General features: G+C 33.8%; 1 long non-coding RNA gene and 1 pseudogene across 1 annotated transcript; one reads left to right on the top strand and one right to left on the bottom strand.

Annotated features, from left to right (window-relative positions):
* The first annotated feature begins 15,007 nt into the window (after nucleotides 1–15,007).
* On the top strand, nucleotides 15,008–17,784 carry LOC111635874. Its single transcript, XR_002758449.1, has 3 exons — nucleotides 15,008–15,480; nucleotides 15,946–16,016; nucleotides 17,755–17,784. It is a non-coding gene; the product is annotated as an uncharacterized LOC111635874 (long non-coding RNA).
* Nucleotides 17,785–20,553: 2,769 nt separating this feature from the next.
* On the bottom strand, nucleotides 20,554–21,187 carry LOC111635862 (annotated as a pseudogene).
* Between the last annotated feature and the right edge of the window lie 1,099 nt (nucleotides 21,188–22,286).

Here is a 22,286-nt window from a genome sequence, read left to right on the forward strand (position 1 = left end):
GAACACTCATTTTGAGTGTATTTTGGCTGTAATTATATAAAGAAAGATTTAAGATGTACAAATTAACATTTAACTTTGATTAGAGTGACTTAAATAGAATTGGACAAGACGACGATCGCGATTAGAGGAAGTGTGACTCAGTGGAAATTTCGTATAGGTACTCCCAGCTGATTCTCTTCTCAATCATTAGTTGTTTTTGAAGGATCCTAGTCACATCGTCTCCATCATATTTAGGATTTATCACGTGACACTGCAGATATTCGATCTAATAATTTGGATATGATCGATCCTTTGGATACGATGATGTATGTGGATTATTCACGATGGACACACTTTTTAACGGAGTAAGTTCGAGAAATTACCATTATTCATTGCTATAAATTTATAAATTTTATTGAATATAATATTTAATTGTGTTATAGTTCACTAGCTATCCTCTCGAATAATTTAATTAATTAAGTATTATAGCGCGTGAGCTGTTGATCATCCTTGTTTGGCATGAGTAATTCTCACGCGATATATCCAAAAATTTAGTATTTTCGATAATTTTTGTGCCAAAATTTATTTGTTTAGCATTAAAAAAATCAAGAATATATGTAAATGAACTGCATACTTATTTTTCTTTTATAAAATTAAACATATAATTGCTACTTTTCCCAGACAATCAGTAAATTAAGTAGACTGAGTGCGTGACGTTGAAGAGTTTCGTGAGTGAGTGTCAAGTGTGTAAATAAGGCCTTTCGTCAATTAAAATGAAATCTAAACCCAATTAAAACTAAAAAACATCAATCAATTTAATGAACATCACGTAAAGATATACTTTCTTGCTCTTTAAATATTGTAGAGTTTAATCGATTTTTCATAATTTAGTTAAGTGGTGTAGAGTGAATCGATCACTTCTTTAAGTCCTTCCTTTAGGATACTTTCAAAATTAAGTTTAAATTAAATTAAAGTTAAGCCCACCAAGCCGAGTGGATAAAACTACTGAACACTAGTCGATGGTTCGCGCCTCACCAGAGAGTTGGCCATGTGAAATTTTCCGGGTTTTCTTCACGTTTCTAATAACTAAATAGGAGCAAGTTTCCCATAAGGAGAAAGTCCTCCCGGAAGCACCACCCTTGGCAAATTGCCTACGTGTCGAGCGATAATTCAGAGTATAGAAGCAATTTTCTGGGGTGTCTTGCAAATTTCTTCGAGCCTTCATAAAATGGTGACAAGTCCGAAAGGAATTTTACACTTGGGTTTAGAAGAAATGGCCAATCTTGTCCTAAAACTTGAACTTTAATTTGGCTTCTGAGGATCAATCGAAGATCAGTTTCTGTCTCGTCATTTGGCTGGAAGCATCAATTTAAAAACCAATTTGTCTTGATAGTCGTGTGGAAGAATGATCAAAAGATGGGCTTTTCTCATTATTTGACATTCAGGATCGATCGAAGATCGATTTCTCTAGTTGCTAGGCTGGAGATAATCGATAAAAGACAAATTTTTATCTTCTTGTATGACTGGAAGGATCCATTAAAGATCAATTCCTGTCTCACCATTTCCTTCGTGAGCGCTTTCTATCAATCAGAGATCAATCTTGTCTGATCTTTTGGCAGGAATGATCGATCAAAGATCAATCTCTGTCTTATCATTTGACAGAGAATATCGATCAAAGAACAATGCTTATCTTCCCATTTGGATAGAAACGTCTGTTTAAAATCAATTTCTGTCGCGTCATTCTAGTCGGGATCATCTGATCGATTTCTGTCGATACGGATCAATCCTAACTGATCATTTGGCAGCGAGGATTGATCCATGAGCCGTTTTTCTTATTATTTATCTAGAAATATTAATCAGAGAACAGTTTGGCTTAGAACATTGATCAAAGATCAATTTATATCTAGTTTTTTCACTGGAAGAATTGATTAAAGAGCAATTTCCTCATTATTTGGCTCTCAGCATAGATTAAAAATCGATTTATATAGAAGCACTTTTGAATTTAGTTTCATTTTATTATTTTTGATACGTTAATCAGCGTTAAAGATGGCGGATACTGACGATTTTGGCTTCTTATGCTCTTACATTTTTCGTTTAATATGAATAAAACAGCATAATTCCATAAAAATGATTCGAAAAGTGCAATTTAAAACGGGACTTTTTTCACTGGAAACATCCGTTACGACAAATCGACCCGACTATAACGGATTGCGTTTAACCCATGATACATTGCGAAAACGATGCATTCTGGGAATAACGAAGCGGACCAATAGCACTCGAGTTTCGCAAAATTTAAAAATTTAAACTTGTTTCGCACGCTTTGCTTATAAAATCGAACTCTTTCGATGTAAAAGCGAACGAATACCGCGAGATTTTTGTATATTTAAATGTATCAGAAAGATAATTTTTATTTATTATTGACACGATAATTCTTTTTAGATAAGATAAAATAGCTTTCTACCCGCATCATTAATTACTACATCGATCGTAAATTTTTCGCGACCGACTCTAAACGTGACGCGTCCAATCACGTGACTATCGAAATTCCGTGACGTGACTTATTGTATAAACTAAAAGTCACGTCACGCGCCTAGATTTCTGGCTCGATTTTAAGTAACGATTTAAAAATTCTTTAAATTAATTCGTTTTAAAAGTATTCCCTAATGAAGTTGTTAAAAAAAATTGAAACAAATTTACAATTTCAGATTAGTTTCGACTGATGGAACAGGTGGGCATGCCTGACATCAAATTAAGTCCAGTCACGTTACTGACGATTCCTGACATGTGATCGTTAACGTTTTTGATAAAAATGAATCCACTAATCGAGCATTCACTTACACAACGAGTTCGTGCTACGAGTTCGTTAATCTTGTTCTCTTTGCTCCGAGTGAACTCGAAAGTCCGTTAGTGTAAACCGTAATAAAATGATTACTCGATAAATTTAAATATATCAGCTTAAAAGACATTTTTATTTATTATTAGTCTGATTATTTTTTGTTCAGATAAGATTTAATAAAAAAAAAAATGCATATTTTTCAAACTACGAGACCTAATCTTGTACAGTATAATTTGTATAAAAATTACCTGCCTGCAGTTATAAATTTATATCGAATATTTTTAATTTATCATCATCATCATCATCATCATTGTTAGGATCGTCGGGACTAAGTTTCTGCATAAACGATCTTTTAAATTTATCCACAAAAAGAGGTTCAGAGTAGACGTATGCTCCCTCAACTTTCTTAAATATACCTCTGATCTTCGTCGTCATCATCATCATCATCGTCGTTAAGATGTAGGCTTGTGCATAAATTTCTTTTTGTAAGTACTGTAGAAATGTTAAAGTTAAGAGAAATGTTTCTTTCCCCCTCCTTGAATATACTTTTAATCATCATCATAATCAAGTGTGTTGCTTACATACAATATCCTTATTCCATGGTGATCTCTCGTATACTCTTAGATCCAGACTTACGTATGTTATCAGGCATGCAATAGTTGAAACATAAAAAAATAAACAAAAAAATAAAAAAATCGTTTTCCACCCGGATCATATGCGGAATCAAAATATAGATACCGACATTCGTCTGACGTCATTTAGGCCTATATATATATATTCTCATTAAGGAAGATAGACCTTATCAAATTTACTATTTATTTAACTCAAGTTTTCTGTTTAGATTATTTTCAATTGCAAAATTTTCACTGATAACTAGTAAAAAATATAATAACATTAAGATTTATATATATATCCGAGTGTATATTTATAGAATTATATAACATAATTGTTGCACGTTCGCTTCTAATTAATTAACACTAGGAAACATAAATGCTTTAATTAAGCCTATGTTAACACTTACAAAAATGTTTATTCTCAGTAAATCACTTGTATATCAGTTCCCGTTTATAATAATAATTTTATTTAATTATTATAAACGATTACTTTCTCGAAATTAGTTCTTAAATTCGTGGTAAAGTATACACGCCGCGAATAGTAGCTCTATAATATCGAATAGAAAAGTATTATTAAAGAATATAAAACAAAAAACATATTTGGAGCAAATGTTATTTTTAAACTTATAAAAATAAATAGATTACATAAAAAACAGGAATTTCTATTTGTGATTCAAAAGCTTCTTCATAATGAATCTTATCTATTATGAAAGTTTATTTAACAATATTGCGAAAGAAACATAAACATATCTGTGAACATGTCTAGAATAATTGTCGAAAGAGTTAAAAAAAACGTAAGAAAGAAAGAAAAGAATGACCTCAAGTTCAAAATTTTATCTTGTTTTTCCTACTTTATTCGTGTCGAGATAAAAACGAAATTATGTTATAAATTAATAAGGAAAGGAAGTTTAATCTAGCAAAATATTCTCCTTTCATTTATCTACAGCTCTTTGGCAAATTGCCTACGTGTCGAGCGATAATTCAGAGTATAGAAGCAATTTTCTGGGGTGTCTTGCAAATTTCTTCGAGCCTTCATAAAATGGTGACAAGTCCGAAAGGAATTTTACACTCGGGTTTAGAAGAAATGGCCAATTTTGTCCTAAAACTTGAACTTTAATTTGGCTTCGGAGGATCAATCGAAGATCAGTTTCTGTCTCGTCATTTGGCTGGAAGCATCAATTTAAAAATCAATTTGTCTTGATAGTCGTGTGGAAGAATGATCAAAAGATGGGCTTTTCTCATTATTTGACATTCAGGATCGATCGAAGATCGATTTCTCTAGTTGCTAGGCTGGAGATAATCGATAAAAGACAAATTTTTATCTTCTTGTATGACTGGAAGGATCCTCCACATTATCAAAGTAGTTTGAATACAATTTTTACATTTCAGAAATTTGATTGAATAGGTGCACCTTAAGAGAAAGTTTCAAAACTATTATGCCTAATTATTTTNGAATATTCGTTGTAAACATCGTTAAAATGTCAAATATTCCTATAAATAAAAGTTATAACAATGAATTTTATTAGAAAATCATAACAATTTGTTTCGTCCAGATTGTAATTTGATAATTTTTTATAGTTACATTGTTACGTAAATATGAAGTCACATTATTCGCTTATTATTATTAATTTTTTTTATAAATATTACATTATTAAAGTTGCATTGTTACGTTTGTTACAAATTTGTTACATTATTACGATGTTATAACTTTTTCATTGTTACGCTTACCTCTCTTTTGACACGCTATGATTAATTGTTATAAAATTACATTGTTACGTCATTGTAAACGAGTAGTTTTTTTGAGGTAAGAAACTGAATGAAACGGATTAAATTCAAATGTTTGTGGACGTAACAAACGATGCCGTATAAGGAAAAACAAATGGGAAAAATTCATTTTCAGTTGACGTAAATATAAAAAATAAAATTGCGTGGGTTAGGTAAAAAAAATATTAAAGTATTGTAGAATCAATTCTACATAATATTTTAAAAATACTAAGAATAAAACAATAAATTTCTCTTAAGACATTTCTTTGTTTATGTCATGGTAGAAAACTCAAACGTGCGCAATTAACTGAGAAGTTATTCAATTTTCTTTATATAAAAATTCCATTTAGAACAGTTGCCTTTTTAGTCAAGTATCAAAACTCGACAATGGTTAAAGGTCACGTGGAGGATAAACGGGCTACAAACGAGTCTAATCAGAGAATAGCGTGACCCACTCTATATAGAATATCTTTTATCTTATTTTTTTCAGTCCTTTTCTTTGCAACTTACACTGCCATCTTTAAGGTCTTTGTCATTGGAGGTCAAAGGTCAAGGTGAGAAATATGATGGCTATAGCCACAAATGAATTTCACTTCTTTTATTTTGTTTGTTTATTTATTGAAACGTGAGAAGGTGATGTGACAACTTGGCAGGGTGGCCATATTTGGTATATTACGAATCGGTTTAATGTACCGCAGTTCCGGGTCACTTAACAGCGCGATAAGAGCGATCTGCTGAATTTTCTGACACAAGTAATTATGAAAATTTACATTTTACTCACCTTAACACGTAGCGCCATCTGTGAGCGATCGTATGAATTACGTGCGTAAGGCATTTCTTTATTTTTGTTTTTTAAACACCAATTTTAAGGTTTGGTTTTTAATCGATTCTCGTGTTATTTTACAGATTTTAAGTTCAAATTTAATGGATTTTCTGTTTGTATTGTTCTAGAAAAGTTATTTTAAGTGAAACTAATTATGGACGAGATAAAGTTACTTTAAAGATAAGGATCTTTCTTTTTGTTATCTTTTCGAAAATCCCTCATTAAAGCATTTCACTTAATTAACTGATAAACGAACAATAAAGCATAATCGGTAAAGACGAAAGAAAAGGGGAAAAGAAGACAAGTGACAGGAATCTGTTTACTTTAGTGATTCACACCCAAAATACTTTAAGCCCTAACAATCCGGCTCGGAGCCTTCAGGCTATGCCAAATGGTGTCCGGGTGGTCTGCTGACGTCACTTCCGCTTGCATTTTTCCCACGCGACTTACAAGAGAACGAACGGCGAGAAGAAAAACTATAGAAGGCTGGCAAAGAAGAAAAAAAAATCCCGGCAGAGGCGACCTCCCCACACACAAGCGCACCTGCAGACACCTGTGCACACCTGTGCGACCCGGCACTGAGGTAAATTGGAGGCGCGATGTGTAATGACGGAGCACATCCAGGACGTTAAATATACTGTTGTCCACCCTTTCTTTGACGGACTAGTGTAGAATGATTTGGGTGTTAGTGCTCTCGATCGTATCTTGCTAATCACAGAGGAGGTACCGTCAGCTAGTCCTTTCCTTTTGTTCTCCTCCCCGCTTTCGTACAAGGCGATTTCATTAATGGTGGCTCGTAGACCTAAGTAGGTTTAAATAAAGGGGAGTTATTTTTTTCGTCTTCTCCCCCAACTATCTCAAGGCTGACATCGTCTGACAGCATTTGTGGCCGTTTTTCTTAATAAACGGTTACATCATTTTGAAATCAGAATCTGCTTATGCTGACACCATGAATGTTAAAGAGCTGTTAAGATTCGCTACGAATTTATAAGGCGATAACAAGATAATTATTCTCTACATGGCAATCTATAATGAGGTCTGATTGACGTCTGAACATTGCCAGGCTTTCCTACGATGGCCTACTTTTAAGGACATAAACAAACGAAAAAAACCAAACAAAATATCAATATAATTATATTGTAATTAATTCAACTTTTAAAGTGATTTTTTAAAAGAATCTTTAAATATTAATTCTGAAACGTGAATTAAATTCAATTTTTAATAAATTAGTTTAATACAATTTATTTTCTGAAATTACGTTTAAATTTAGCTTAGTTTTAATTATAAGAATTTTAATCGGAATAAAAAACTAATATGCATTTTTTTTAATTTTTATATATTATCAATATCGGTAGCTGATTTAAAAAATTCAACTTTTTATTATTGAAATTGGCATTGATCAAAATAAAATGTTACCCAATTTCACCAACGAGAAATTGATTTTTTAAATCAACTGTTTATATTGTGAGAATACGGACGAGGGTCCAGGCCCTCTAATCGTCAGATCAGTTAGACCTGCTCACTTTGTCACTGGATGGCTTAATTTTGAACAGAACCCGAGTGGTAAGATTCTGTGTGGGGTTGTGCATAAAGAACGAATACCAGACAAGAAAGTTATATAATATAAAATTAACAATTTAATTACAGAAGACCAAAATAACAAAGACAAATAATATAATAATAAAACATAAAACATAAGTCTAACCTAAGACTAGGGACATTCCTCTTATAGTAGATAATTTGATTAGAAGTAACAATAATACTAGCACATAGTATAAATACAAATGTAAAACATGAAAAATACAGGACTTATATCCTATCGCGAGACTAGGATCTATCCTTTCTACGGAGAGAGAGAGTTTTACAATAATCATATTACCTCGTTGTTCATGTTGACTGACTTTACTTGGTGGTTATCTTGAAGGAGTCTATGTGGCTAGATCATAGCTGAACTGCTGGTCCTATGGCATCAGTGTTGCCACGCCGATTTGCTTGCCATCGGTAGATTCATTAGGCAATTTTCGGTAGATTTCGGTAATTTTTCGGTAAATCGACTTTTTGTGGCAGAAAGCAGGTTGCACATAAACAATAACATTTTTTTTCGTCATTTTATTATACACTATAAAACAATAAAAAACAAAAAACTAACACAGAACACTTACGTAAAAAAATAATAATTTACTAATTAAGTAGGTACATTTTGTCTTATTTTTCTAACAAAATACAGTATTACCTTTTATTTTTCGGATATTAATAATAATTATTATTATTCAATATCTTCCGTTTGTATGTTTTTAACACTGTTTCTTATTTTTGAAATTAAATTATCTTTTACAGGAAAATCGTAACAGTAATTTTTATCCAATTAATTGTTTAGTAAGAAGTAAGCCAGTGATTGTTTCAGAGCTCACAAGTCAGTTTATTTCCGTGTTTCGTGTTTAACAGATTTATTTACGAGAATATTCTTTCTATTCCATTAGCTGAAGAATGGGGCAGACACAAGATATTCTCAACAAAACGAGACAGAATCTTTGCAATAAAGTCTCTTACAATATATAAGAAATGAAGGTACAAAGAAATGTTTTATTGAGAATTTTTAGATACATTGAAGATAAAAATTTCTTTCTTGAATTATCGTAAACTTTTCGGTAGATTTGGTGCTTCAATCGGTAGATCGGTAGATCGGTCCCAAAATCGGTAGATCTACCGAAAATTCGGTAGACGTGGCAACATTGTATGGCATGTTCCTTCTCTTCGTGAACTGCCTCTCTATGGCAAGGTCCTGGGGGAACTGCCCCGAGTGTATGAAATCCAGCCCTTTTATCTCCATCTTTTGCAATGTCATGATTATAAGAATGGGTTATGACATTTTAGCAGGTGGAGTGCAAAATTCTACGATACGAGGCGTGGAGGAAGGAAACAAAACATCCTCAGTTCTTGGTAAAAGTGGCATGACAGAGCAGATTCACAGGATGTAAAAAGTTATGTCCTTATTAGGTTATGTTTTAGTAATTATTCCAAATTTTATTATTCTTTTTTATACAGTTGAGTGAAATTAAAGCATAGTATTTATTACATTAAAATTAATTATCTCAAGAACACCGTCAGATTGTCACAATATTGATCGGAACGAAACAATTAAAAAATTGATTTGTCATTTCTGAAATTGAAGGCATTATTTCATTTTGATCTACAGCTGATTTCAAATAAAGATCTGTTTCAATGTTATGTATTGGTTTTTAAAACAGCTGTTTAAATTGATCAAAAATAAATTAAAGTTCAATTTAAAAAAATCTTTTTATTTCGATCAATTTTAACAGCTGTTTTAAAAACCAATCAATAACATCGAAATAGATCTTTATTTGAAATCAGCTGTTGATCAAAATAAAATAATGCCTTCAATTTCAACAGTTGACGCAAAATGTTCCGTTTCCAATTATTAAAATTGAACACTTAAAATAAAACTTAATAATGTGAAATTAAGAATTTATGTCAGCTGTTAGAAAAAAAAATTGACGTCGTTTTCTGGTTATTTTGTTTATGCAACAGAAATCGAACATAAATACCGATTTGAATGGCGATGTCAAAAGAGTTAAGAGTATAGTACCATTTAGAAGCGGGTGAACCCCCGTGGTGTTTTGTAACTCGGCGGTGCCTCCCAAGAAGAACCTCATATGGGAAAAAAAATACAGCAGAGCGAAAAGTTGTGCCGATCCCCTTAAGAAACGTGAATCGGGGTGGTCGGAACAGGGAGTTTACGACAGGTACTGTCAATGATTCATTTCTGTAGAAGCTCGTGAATGGACTGTGACAGTCAACCGGTCCAACTTTGACAGCTCAATTTTCGGCACTTTCGCGTAGCTTGAGGTCAGCACTGACTTTTCTTTTCACCGCCTCCCGCTAAGGCGTGACTGACATTCCAGCGGCTACGAGGACTGCCCACTGAGACCGATTGATTGAAGTTAACGGTATTCATCAGTCATTACACATTTTCACGGTCTTGTATCTGTTAACAGTACCCGGCACACTACCTCTCCACGTTCTCCTTCTCCTATAAACTCCTATTGATACTTTACCCGGCCGCTTACTATTATCTCATTGGATTCTTTGGTTAAGCCGCTTTCGCACACAAACGAAAACACACACGACGGGGGGTTACTTTGGGTTATTGCCATAGGGACAATGTTTAAGTCATTAGGGGTGCGTTCTTTTATTCTTCCGCGTAACTCCGCGCGAGCGACATCCGTTTAAAAATTCCTGCCGAACGCGTTCCTAAATTCCGGTCGGAGTGCGCGCCGTCGAACGGCAAAAACGGCCGCTTGTAGTAGTAGTTTACGGTGGAAAGCAACATGGCGTCCTCCATGGCTCAGATAGTTTCGTTTCGGGGTTCATTATCTGGTTTTATAAATAAAAATTTAGAAGTTGTGAAAGCGCGAGTTAGTGCACGTGGTGATGTAAGTGTCTTTTCGAATTTTTTTCGGATGGTAGTCGGCATTCTAATTTTTTTCGTGGCTATTTCGAATGCCCTTTCAACAAATAATCCATTTTATGGTTAAATTTTATAATTGGGACCTTACTTTTGCTTTTAAAAGCTCATATTTCAGAATTATAGATTCGTCCATCACGATACTATCGATAGTGCGGGCGCCACCATCTTTCTTTCTTTCACCGTCGTTCCTAAATGCCTACAAACAGCAGCGTACTCCCGTAGTAGCGGAGACGCAGAGCGACCGCTATTAACGAACGCACCCTAGGAGTAGGGGCAACCGTAGTTTACGATTTAGTGTAGTAGGTGGGTTGGGTTGTGATGGGTTTATTAAGTCTGCTTCGATTGGTTTAAAACATTATTTGTGAATTGTTCTCGTCTAGTTAATTTTCACTTCGCTTAAACGATCGTTTCTCTCCTGTGGTGGGTGACCCACTTAAACGTCAAAATTAAAGCCATTGTTCTCCAATAAATTTTAATTTTATTTAGAAAATTTAATTGATTTCTTTAAATTTATAATGTTATTTTATTGTGAATTTTTTATTGTTGTATCTTTTAAGAGGTATTTCATCACAGACAGCAAGCCCAATGCAATGTTTTTACATGTTTTTGCTCTTAAAATCTGCACGGAATTTAGTCGTTTTTAAAACTTTTTTAAACGTTCACAAAAGCGCAAAGATTACACCATTTCTAGGAATTAAATTAATGAAAAATATATACAAATTTTTTTTAAATTATAGAATGCGAAAATGTACATTATTGTTTATTATTATCTAGTATTAAAACGTTCTTAGAAGTCCTGTACGAACCGTAATTTTGCGAGTAAATAAAACAAGAAACGAGAAAATAATTTACAAGTAATTATAACCAGGATATTCTCTTTAAAACAAACTGAATGAAACGGGAAAAAAATTTACAATTTTCATACCGGAAACACGTCGCACGACAACATTCCATACGTGATGTCACGTGCGATGCGATTGACCTATGGCATTCGGTGACTCACGTTGACGTAACCGTCGTGTGACGTTCTGTCACGTGTTAGTCGTCCGTATTTAAATTTAATGACGTTCATTTGCATGTAACAACATCGTTTTCCACTCGACATTTTCTTTTTTTTTTAGAAGAAAACAAAATTTTAAGTATCCGTCGATATAGTGTCGAGGAATACCTTCATTAAGAGTCATTACTCGTTTGTAATAAAAGAAAGTTGAAGTGGGACCTTGTCACGTGACTAATTCAAATATTTTTAGCTTTGTTCATTCATTAAAGCAATAAAAAAAATTATGACTCCGCAGTCAAAATACCTGTGCAAATTAGTGTCGTAAATTAGTGTACAATGGGCAAATTCATAAAAGAATGTTGCGAACCGTTAAATATTTAAATTTCTTTTAACGTTTCTTAAAGGAAATTGAAATCATTTTAAACAAATTACTTAAAATTTTATAGCATTTTAATTATATTTAAAAATTTTTTAAATGTTAAATTAAATATCCAATAAAATTAATTTTTATTAATTATTATTTAATTTTTAAATTAAATCCCAATTTTCTTGATTTTTTTCCGCAGAATTTTTGTCATTTTTTTTGCCTTTTTTTAAATGTATTTTTCCTTTTTAAAAAATTAATTTTAAAACAATTAAATTTAAACATTAAAAAACAAATAAATAAAATAAAATTATGTCTTAAATTAATAACAAAGGTAATTATGGAAATATATANTATTTTTCTCTGTAATTTCCATCATTTGTTTCGTATGAGTATCGTGTTCCACGTAGTTTCCTATCGATGAATATCGACTAAAACAATTAAATTTAAACATTAAAAAACAAATAAATAAAATAAAATTATGTTTTAAATTAATAACAAAGGTAATTATGGAAATATATAATTAAATTTACAAAATTTAAACATTTATAACTTAGAACACTTAAAGATATTTTAAGTACCTTAAAACGTATTAAAACACCGTATAAAAATGCTTAAAATTGATTAAAAATGCAAAAGAAAATCTCTCTTAAATGTTTTTTGTAACGAAAAATACCTTAAGTGCCTTAAAAGGTAGTTTTTTAAAGAGCCAATTTAAAAAATATCTTTTTATGTANGTATAAAAATGCTTAAAATTGATTAAAAATGCAAAAGAAAATCTCTCTTAAATGTTTTTTGTAACGAAAAATACCTTAAGTGCCTTAAAAGGTAGTTTTTTTTAAAGAGCCAATTTAAAAAATATCTTTTTATGTATGTATATAATAGCGTAGTAAGCGGGAAGGTGCTCGAAGGTCTGTCGATTAAAGGTACAAGAAATTGCTTGACAGCTCGAAGTGAGACACGAAAGTTATCGCTAACAAAAGCATCGTCGGTAAACATGTAAAGAAATTTCAAATGCGGTAAATAGACAGGTCGGGTGGTATAGAATGGTTTTTGGAACGGACAGACAGATAGGTGAATAAGGGCTCTGTAGATAAAAGAGGGACACATAAATCACAAGCAGCGGGACAGTTGTAAATACGCTCGACATGTCCCTTCGGGGTGAGTCGCTTCCGTAAGATAACTAGACAAGGTAAAGAACCATGAGAAAAATTACTTGACTCCGCATCCGCCCCCACTCCGAAACTTGTTACAGGCTCCTTAAAACATTCCACGCATAGCTGTCACTTTTTGCTTTAATTGCACCAACGCTTTCACTTAGCCTATACATTAGCAAAGTATTGTATGGGAATAGCAGTAAAATTCATCTTAATTTGTAAAAAGAATTACCATTTTTTTTAGTTTTTGCGTCTATGCAACAATAGGACGACGGTTAAACACACGACAAAACCATTACTGTAGTAGAGTTTTACGTAATAAAATTTTACTATTGTGTAGTACAGAAAAATCGCTTTAACCATACTACTGTAATTAACACTACAGTAATTATTCAACTGCATTGTGTCGTTTACTTAGCACGTAAAACACTACTAACTGTAGGCGTAATAGATGAATAAGTTACAACAATGCTTACGCTGTTAAGAGTGTAAATATACAGAAAATTGTATTATTTTATTCATAATATAGAACAATTGAAACAACAAACTGGAAGGATTTTGTATCTAGTTACGACTTTAGTAAGCGAACAGATTGCGAGGGTGTTGAAAGATATGAAGAGTCGCATCCCCGTATTACATTTGTGTGATGCTGACAAAACTTCATTTCCTTTCTCTCCTTAATAGCACACGAATCCAATATCCTGAATATGGCGAAGAGAAAAAAAAGAAAATTCGAAAAAAATCTATTCGGTGACGTCATCTAGGTGTTGTATACCTTACTAATGAAGTAATTATCGATTCGTAGAATTTAAAGGGTCACAGCTATATTCATTTCCGTCCTAATTTGGTTTAAAATTCTTAATACGTAAAGGGATATTGTGTGAGGTTTCTCACTTTTTTAAATATTAAAAAAAATAAATTCATTGATTAATTTAGTCAGAATCGATGTTGATTTAGAGAAAGAAGAAATTCGTTGAAAATGATAAAAAATTCCACGTATTTTTCATCTTTCTTTCTATAGAAATATGTAATTACTTGAACACGATTATCCTATCGCGTGCTCTCATTTGATTTCATTATCTTCTTAATAACAATAATTTTTTCAAAGATTCAAGAACAACTTTTATGTATTTTAATAATTAAAAAGTAAAATTTGCTTTTTTTAATTAATTAAAAAATTAATATCGATCGTAAAATTAATTTCCTTCATATAAACCGGAAGTCAGTTAACTGAAATGTAAAAAGTCAATTACCTCGGTTAACCGACTTTTAGGCCACCCTATATATTGATTACGTAATGATTAATTCAATTAAAGTCATTTAAATTTGCTTTTTTAAAATAAAACAATTTATTCCATTTATACGGAAATTAATTGATTAAGAGACTTGTATTGTTACGTGTAATGTATTGTTAGATATGTAAAAATTTACTCGCTTTTTATATCGTAAATGCCGTATAATTACACTGTAAATGTACATAATTTTATAAAAAGTTAGGCTATTGTATGTTGTAGGCTTCAAATATTAAGGCCATAGACTTGGATTATATAGGCCTACAATAATTGTGTCTATCAGAGTATTTAATAACTCATTAATTATACAGAATAACTTAGTGATACGGAAGGCCCGAGAGGTAAGAGGGAGGCCTACTTCCTCTCCAAAAGCGATTAAAATATACGATTTTTTAAATCGAATCGAAGCTTTATCATGTTTTTTGAAACAAAAGACTAAATTTTAGGGCCTTATCTGTGCAAGGAGCTCCAAAATTAGCTTTTTTTCTATAAAAAAAAAGTTAAATGTGTAGGCTTTGCCGATTTCCTATCCGAATTTAATTAATCGAGACTTGTAAATTGTGTGTATATTTATAGTCTACGAAAGACTAAATTTTGGGGGGCCTTTAATGCCAGGAAACCCAAATTTAATTTTATATAAGTTATGTACAGTACATTGTATGAATATACAAAGCTCTATTGGCCCGTATTCGATCGGAGCCTCATTAATTAGCGCTTATAAGTATCCCAAATGATCTCCACCCCCAAAATAATAAGGTTTGTTGTTATATATTGATAGAATAATTTCTCGAAAAGCCTACAATATTGCGCAGTTTAACCTACATATACTATAAATAACTCATCTATCTACAAAAATAGGTAATGTTTAAGATGAGCAGGATGATAAGGAGAGAAGGAAATCCTTCAACATCATGTTATCGATAGGAAATCTAATGATTAAAGACTAGAATTGTGTGTGCGTGGGTATTTACTTTATTTACTACTTATTATCTTCGTTTTCCTTAATTCTACAATAGCATTTTATTTTTTATACTTTTGGTAAAGTTAGAAAATTTGTTTAAAGCTCGTAAACATTAATTTTATACGTTTTCAGTTCTTGCGGATGTCCACTTTCCTACCTCGAGTCTGTGTAGAAATGGTCCTAAAGAGATACGTCTCGATGGTAAGCATTACATCACGTGAATTTATGTTAATTGTGCGTATTGTGCATCAAAAATCATTAAATAAAGCTTAGATTAAACTAGAAGTAATTTTCGTTCAAAGATTGGATTGTCAAGTTACTGAACTGCTAGATATATAGAGCAACGCATTCGGGTACGGTGCCGCCATATTTAGTCCTTTTTTGCCGTACTGTGTTTACAAGTAGGAAAGCAAATAGACATTCTAAAGTAATATTGGTTCCATTTAATACAACAGCTAAACATTTTATTAATATAAATTAAAGTAACCTATAATAAACAATGAATAAAATACTAAGAACTGGAATAAATATGGAGGATCAGTTATCGGAATGCGCTATTCTCTAAATATAGACTAGAAATCGATTCGACAATGCCATCTGTTGGACGAAAAAGTAACTAATCACAGTATATTTTTATTAATTTTTAAATAAATTTTTAATGACAAGGACAAGAAATTCCCGATTTGCTTCGAGCTATATTGAAATTAATACCATTAGATACATACGTGGAGAAACCGGTAAGTTAGTAATTTTTATTTATAATTTTATTTATATGTGTAATTTGTATAGAAGGAGCTATATAAAAGCGTATTAACTAAACATTATTTTATCACACACAACTGGATAAATACAGCTACATTCTTCAATTTTCATTAACTAAACATTAGTTTTTTGTGGTAGAAAATTGCATGTGGAATTTGATTGCAACTTGACGTTTGTATAGGAAACTACATCGAAAATTGATGTAGAAAATCATAAATTTTAGATTGATTATTCGTAAATCTAGTAATATATTTTTCTCTGTAATTTCCATCATTTGTTTCGTATGTGTATCGTGTTCCACGTAGTTTCCTATCGATGAATATCGACGAGTAAAATTTGAATTTTAATAAATTCCATTTCTTATAACAAATGAATAAATAAAAGTAACAATTTCTTTTTGAAATATACTAGAAATTTCTTGGAATTAAAGTATTAGTCTTCACCCGACCGTTTTTACATGTGCGCTAATGTAAAAAATCGTGCAAGAGAATCGCAATAGTTCTCTTAAATATTTAAAACTTATCTTAAACGCTGATTGGTGGGAAATATGGCTATCTTAAACGTGATTTGCTGAAAATTATAACTAGTCATAACGGGTTTGTTAAAAGTTTTTACTTATAGATAATTTCTACACTAGTGAGATGTTTACGTATATTTGTTTTTATTATCTATAAAGAACATTTAAGCTGTGTACTCGGTATATTATTTTTATAAACACAGGATGCCCAAAATTCAGTTAACCGTGCAATAGTGAATTGAATGAATCTTACAGAATTATTGATACACTCCCATAATTTGTATACGTATACCGAATAAGAATGGTTTCATTTTGATGGATTTTTGTAAAGTCTGTAAGTAGTCAAGTATTTGAATAATATAGGCAATTAGGCTTTATCGTGGTTAACTGATTTTTGGACTAGATTTTATTGTACTGATGCTAAATGAGTATTCGTAAGCTGCTCAATTTATCAGACCTGCTTATAAGAGTATAATAGCTGATACACAGTACGATGCATAATTCGAATGATACTTAAAGTAGAAAATCAATGCGAGGTTGAATGCAACATTTGAATCTATAAAATTCCAATTTCTGTATTTTATAAGGTTTAAATAGGCATAAGTTTAAAAGTACTACATCACTGTTTTTTCAAAGATTTAATGTTTGATGATCGAATACTACTTTTCCAATTTTTGAGCGCATATTAATTCTTTCTCACTGTGGACACTAGGACCGCGCTTATTGTGGGTCATTCATTCATTCATTCATTCATTTTAATATTGTACATTAAAATACAGACCGGCCCCGCATAAGCATTACCGGTAAAAGCATTATTGTGGGCCTGACAGAGACCCACAATGTGTCGTCGGATGGTATGGAACTAAGCCATAAACCTTCTGAATCTAAGTAAATCGGCCGGCCCCATTTTGGACCTAGTCTTACCCACAATGTGTAGGGATAAAAAGGCTCTCTTAGTGTCCACAAGGCAGAAAGAATCAAAAATGAAAAAACACGTACTATGGAAAATGACTTACAGAAAGAGAACAAAATTACCATAAATGTTATTGCATTATTATTGAAAACTACAGTGTATATAATACATGTGGTATTGTTTAAATTTCAATCTCAACCTGTGCCAAAACTTGGTTTAAGAATTTAACGTAAAGAAAAAATTAATTACTAAAATAATATATATATATTTTTTAATATTCCAGGTTTGTCTTATGAAATTGGAAAGCCAAGACGAAAATGTATTTAGGAAAACCGATCTAATTTGGAGAAATTATTACGAAATAATACAAGAGTTGTATCCCGGGATCGTTCAAGGCGATTTATCGGATTTGATGATGGTATGCGCTTTCTCTTATAATATACTTCATCACATAATTGGCAATAGTCGATGACATTTTCATTCTCTCTTTTGATTTGTTTAGCGAGAAGGAGTCGAATACATCAATAGAATCGATTTCTACAATAAGTCTTCAAAAGCCTTTGCCATTGTTCATACCGGGTAAGTTCTGTAATTGATCTTCGTTGATTCTCATCTCAAAACGTCTTCGTTTATTGTAAATTTCGATTCTGCCCCGCGGATGGTGCCGGATTGCCTACTTGGCGGTGAAGCATACGCCTAGGGGCTCGGGTATGGGGCCCCGAAATTGAAATACTGTATATATATATATATATATATATAATTGCAATGGTAAAATTTCTTTATAATTTATAAACTGTAGTATCGATGAGATAAGGTCATGCAACACGTGGGCTAGTTGTACAGTACAAGCCCGTTGTCAATTAAGATTAATATTTTTTCGACTATTTCAATAGGTTCGGCAGAACCTAATTTTTCTTGTGATATACTGTGTTAATACAAGGATACACTGTGTTGACAAGGGCGCGGCCTACAGCTCTGGAGGAGCAGGGATCGAGTCCGGATGAGCACCCCAGAATTTTCGTAAACGGTCTCTTCCGGATATGTCGGGCCCCGTCCCCCATACGCCCCATTGTAAAACTGGTCGAACCTACGATGGTATGAAAAAAAGCTCCCTTCAGGAGAAAAGAACAAAAAATGAAAATGTGCACAAAATTCTTCCATTTTTCCCAATTGTAAAATTATCATAAACACCGCTGGATCTATACTCGAATACACCCCAATTAATTTAGACGAATGTATTAAATTACTTTTATATTTTGAGCAGTTTCTTCGGTTTGAAATCCACATTGTGTCTCAACGCGAGTCACAAAAATTATCTTAATTTTCATATATAACACGAAACTGAAGATGCATTTTATGGTAGGACGAATAAAGCGGCGATTTCAAACACTTGAGAAAGACTTCAGTGTTTTGATTCGTCATTTCATCTTTGTTTTCTTTTTCGAATTTTCCTTCGTACTCTACGAAGAGCTATTCATTGGAAATTCCTTCGTTGTCAGACAATGTTACTCGGAAACCATTGCCTATCGAAACTTGAAACAAATTAGCAAATTTCTCTCGTAATCTCATTATGAAGCAAGTTCTTAGAAAAATTACAATATCGGTTTTTACAGCTTGATACAGCTTTTAAGAGCAATAGATTGCCCCCACTGTGGCTCGCCAGAAACTTCCATCCACTATTGGCTTGTCTGCCCGCAATACACACGGGCCCGCCAAGAGCTAGGCCGTCTCTTAACCTTGGACCTCACGATCGTCCGTACCTTAACTCCGATATACTGGCCACATACCTACCTTCNCACATTGTGTCTCAACGCGAGTCACAAAAATTATCTTAATTTTCATATATAACACGAAACTGAAGATGCATTTTATGGTAGGACGAATAAAGCGGAGATTCCAAACACTTCAGAAAGACTTCAGTGTTTTGATTCGTCATTTCATCTTTGTTTTTTTTTCGAATTTTCCTTCGTACTCTACGAAGCTCGAGCTATTCATTGGAAATTCCTTCGTTGTCAGACAATGTTACTCGGAAACCATTGCCTATCGAAACTGGAAACAAATTAGCAAATTTCTCTCGTAATCTCATTATGAAGCAAGTTCTTAGAAAAATTACAATATCGGTTTTTACAGCTTGATACGACTTTTAAGAGCAAGAATTTCGTTCTTTGATTTCGTTAAATGAAGGTCATCGGTATCGAAATTTCATAACCTTAAACCAGGTGATCCTATAATCCAATACATACCATTCTTAATCGCATTATCACAAACTATTAAAGAAATATTAAAGAATTCGCATCCCTTATCTATCATGACCGGATGAACAAAGGAAGGCACACAGTAACCAAGTGGCTAAATCCACTAAACGTTGGGAGTTGATTGCGGGATCGCGTCTGACCAACGGGCTAGCAACGTGGAGTTTTGCAGATTTTCTTCACGTATGTAACACCTAAAAGGAGGCCATAGAAAGTTCTCCCGCGAGACATCTCCCTTTGGCACATCTCTCGCGTGTTGCGTTGCCGTACTCATCAAATCAACGGAACAAAGAAATTTATGCAAATGATTTTCAACAACCGCGCTATGTAGACAATAATTTAACAATGTTTATTATGTTTGAATTTATATATATATATATATATATATATAATTGCAATGGTAAAATTTCTTTGGNCTCCATCCATTTGCATCTCCACAAATACTGTCTTTATCAGAATGCTGTAAACGTGAATTAGTTAAGTCCACGACCACGTTTTAAACTAAAACAACATTTATTTACAACAATCCTCGAGTACACTTGAAAGAGAGCTACACGTGCTCGTGTCAGCAATCACCCCACAAGAAGTAACATTACCCAGAATCTCTTCTGGAAAAAACCTTGTCCCCGTTTTTCAATTCGGGATTAACGGGAAACTCCTAGAGGAGTGGCGCTGTCTCGCCTGTCCGTGATTTGTCGTCGCAGTACCCCCTCCTAACGACCGCCATCGATGAATCTCGCTGGGGGTTTGATTTTGCGGCCGTGTCGTGAGGTCCTCGTCTCGTATGCGGGTTCTGGTTGGTGAGTATGCCCAGCCATCTTGTTGCTGGGTTAATCTGTCACTGGCTGTGCAGGGCTGCTTGAGTCTTTCTCATTGAGCATAAAGGCAGGTTTCAGTCTGTCGATGGAGACGACCACTTCTTTGTTATTTTTTATAATTTTGAAGAATTTGTCTCCCTTTTCCACTACGGGGAATGGTCTGTCGTAGTGGGGCGCGTACGGCATCGTAACGTAGAAAAACGTGGCTACAGTCTCTTAAATGCATGGGAACAAAAAGTTTGGGCTCCCCATGCGATGCTGCCGGCATTGGTGTTAAGTTTTTGAAGAAAGACTTTAGTGTCTTTATGAAATCTGCAGTGTTTATGTCCGCTGGGGTAGGATCGAAGAATTCACCTGGTAAACGTATTGTCTGTCTGTAGACTAACTCACTGGATGTTGCTTGTAGGTCAAGCTTGAACGTTGTCCTTAACCCAAGTAGTACGGTAGGGAGTATCTCCGTCCACTGTTCTGTTAAGTAGGTTTTCAGGGCACATTTTAATGTCCGATGCCAACCTTCGATCATACCATTAGCCTGGGGGTGAAAGGAGCATGTATGTATGTGCTTGGAACCCATTAGAATAGCCAAAGACCGAAACAAACGTGATTCAAATTGGCGTCCCTGGTCGGTAGTAATGACCCCTGGAACGCCGAACCGAGTTATCCATAAGCTTGGTTCAGTATAAGGCTTTAGCCACGGTGTCGGCCTCTATATCCTGCAGTGGTTCTGCTTCAACCCAACAAGTATACCTGTCGATTATAGTGAGACAATAGCAATGATTTCCAAAAGGAGGGAGCGGACCAATAAGGTCGATGTGGATGTGATAGAAACGTTTGTTTTCCACGGGGATACTTGTAATTGGACTTTTAGTATGTCTAGTAATTTTGACGCGTTGGCAAGGAATGCACGTAGTTGTCCACTTGCGACAGTCAGCCTCCATGCCCGGCCATACGAACCGATCAATTATTAGCTTCACCGTGGCTTTACTGCCTGGGTGCAAAAGGTCATGCATGGCATGGAAAACTGATTGCCTTTGCGTCTCGGGGATAGAAGGGCAAATCTTACCGGTGGACACATCACAGTAAAGTTCTACTTGATTTTCTGGTAATATTAGTTTTTTAAGCTGTAGACTGGTCGAACTATTTCCCAAAAGTGATTGGAGGTTTGGGTCGGTCTTTTGTGCATCAGCAATTAATTTGTAATTTATGGGAGAAGGGCAAACGATAGATTTGACTCTGGAAAGTGTATCGGCCGGAATATTATCAGTTCCTTTTAAGTATCGAATGTCAGTGGTGAACTGGCCTATATAGTCTAATTGACGTAATTGTCTGGGGGAGCATTTTTCACTTTTCTGGAGAAAAGCGAATGTCAATGGCTTGTGATCTGTATATAACGTGTGAATCTAGCTTCCACCATAAAACGTAAATGTTTAATTGCCGAGTAAGCGGCTAACATCTCGCGATCGTATGCTGAATAGTTCTTCTTCGTATCTGTAAGATTGCGCGAAAAAAAACTTACCGGCTCTGTGCTGGCTATAGTGGTCCGATGCAGCGCGGCGCCAAGGGCAAACTCTGATGCGTCAACCTGCAATGCTAAGTGTGCGTTCAGGGCTGGATGAGCTAGTAGAGCTGCGTTTGCTAATCGAGTTTTGGATTCCTCGAATGCCTTTTTTGATTCGTCTGTCCATGAAATTTCCGCATTGTCGGATTGTTTTGCGCCTTTCAAATATTCACAAAGCNTACCTTTT

This window comes from Centruroides sculpturatus, unplaced genomic scaffold (genome assembly GCF_000671375.1).
Source record: "Centruroides sculpturatus isolate CEXI.00-Female unplaced genomic scaffold, Cexi_2.0 scaffold816, whole genome shotgun sequence".
NCBI lineage: Eukaryota > Metazoa > Arthropoda > Arachnida > Scorpiones > Buthidae > Centruroides > Centruroides sculpturatus.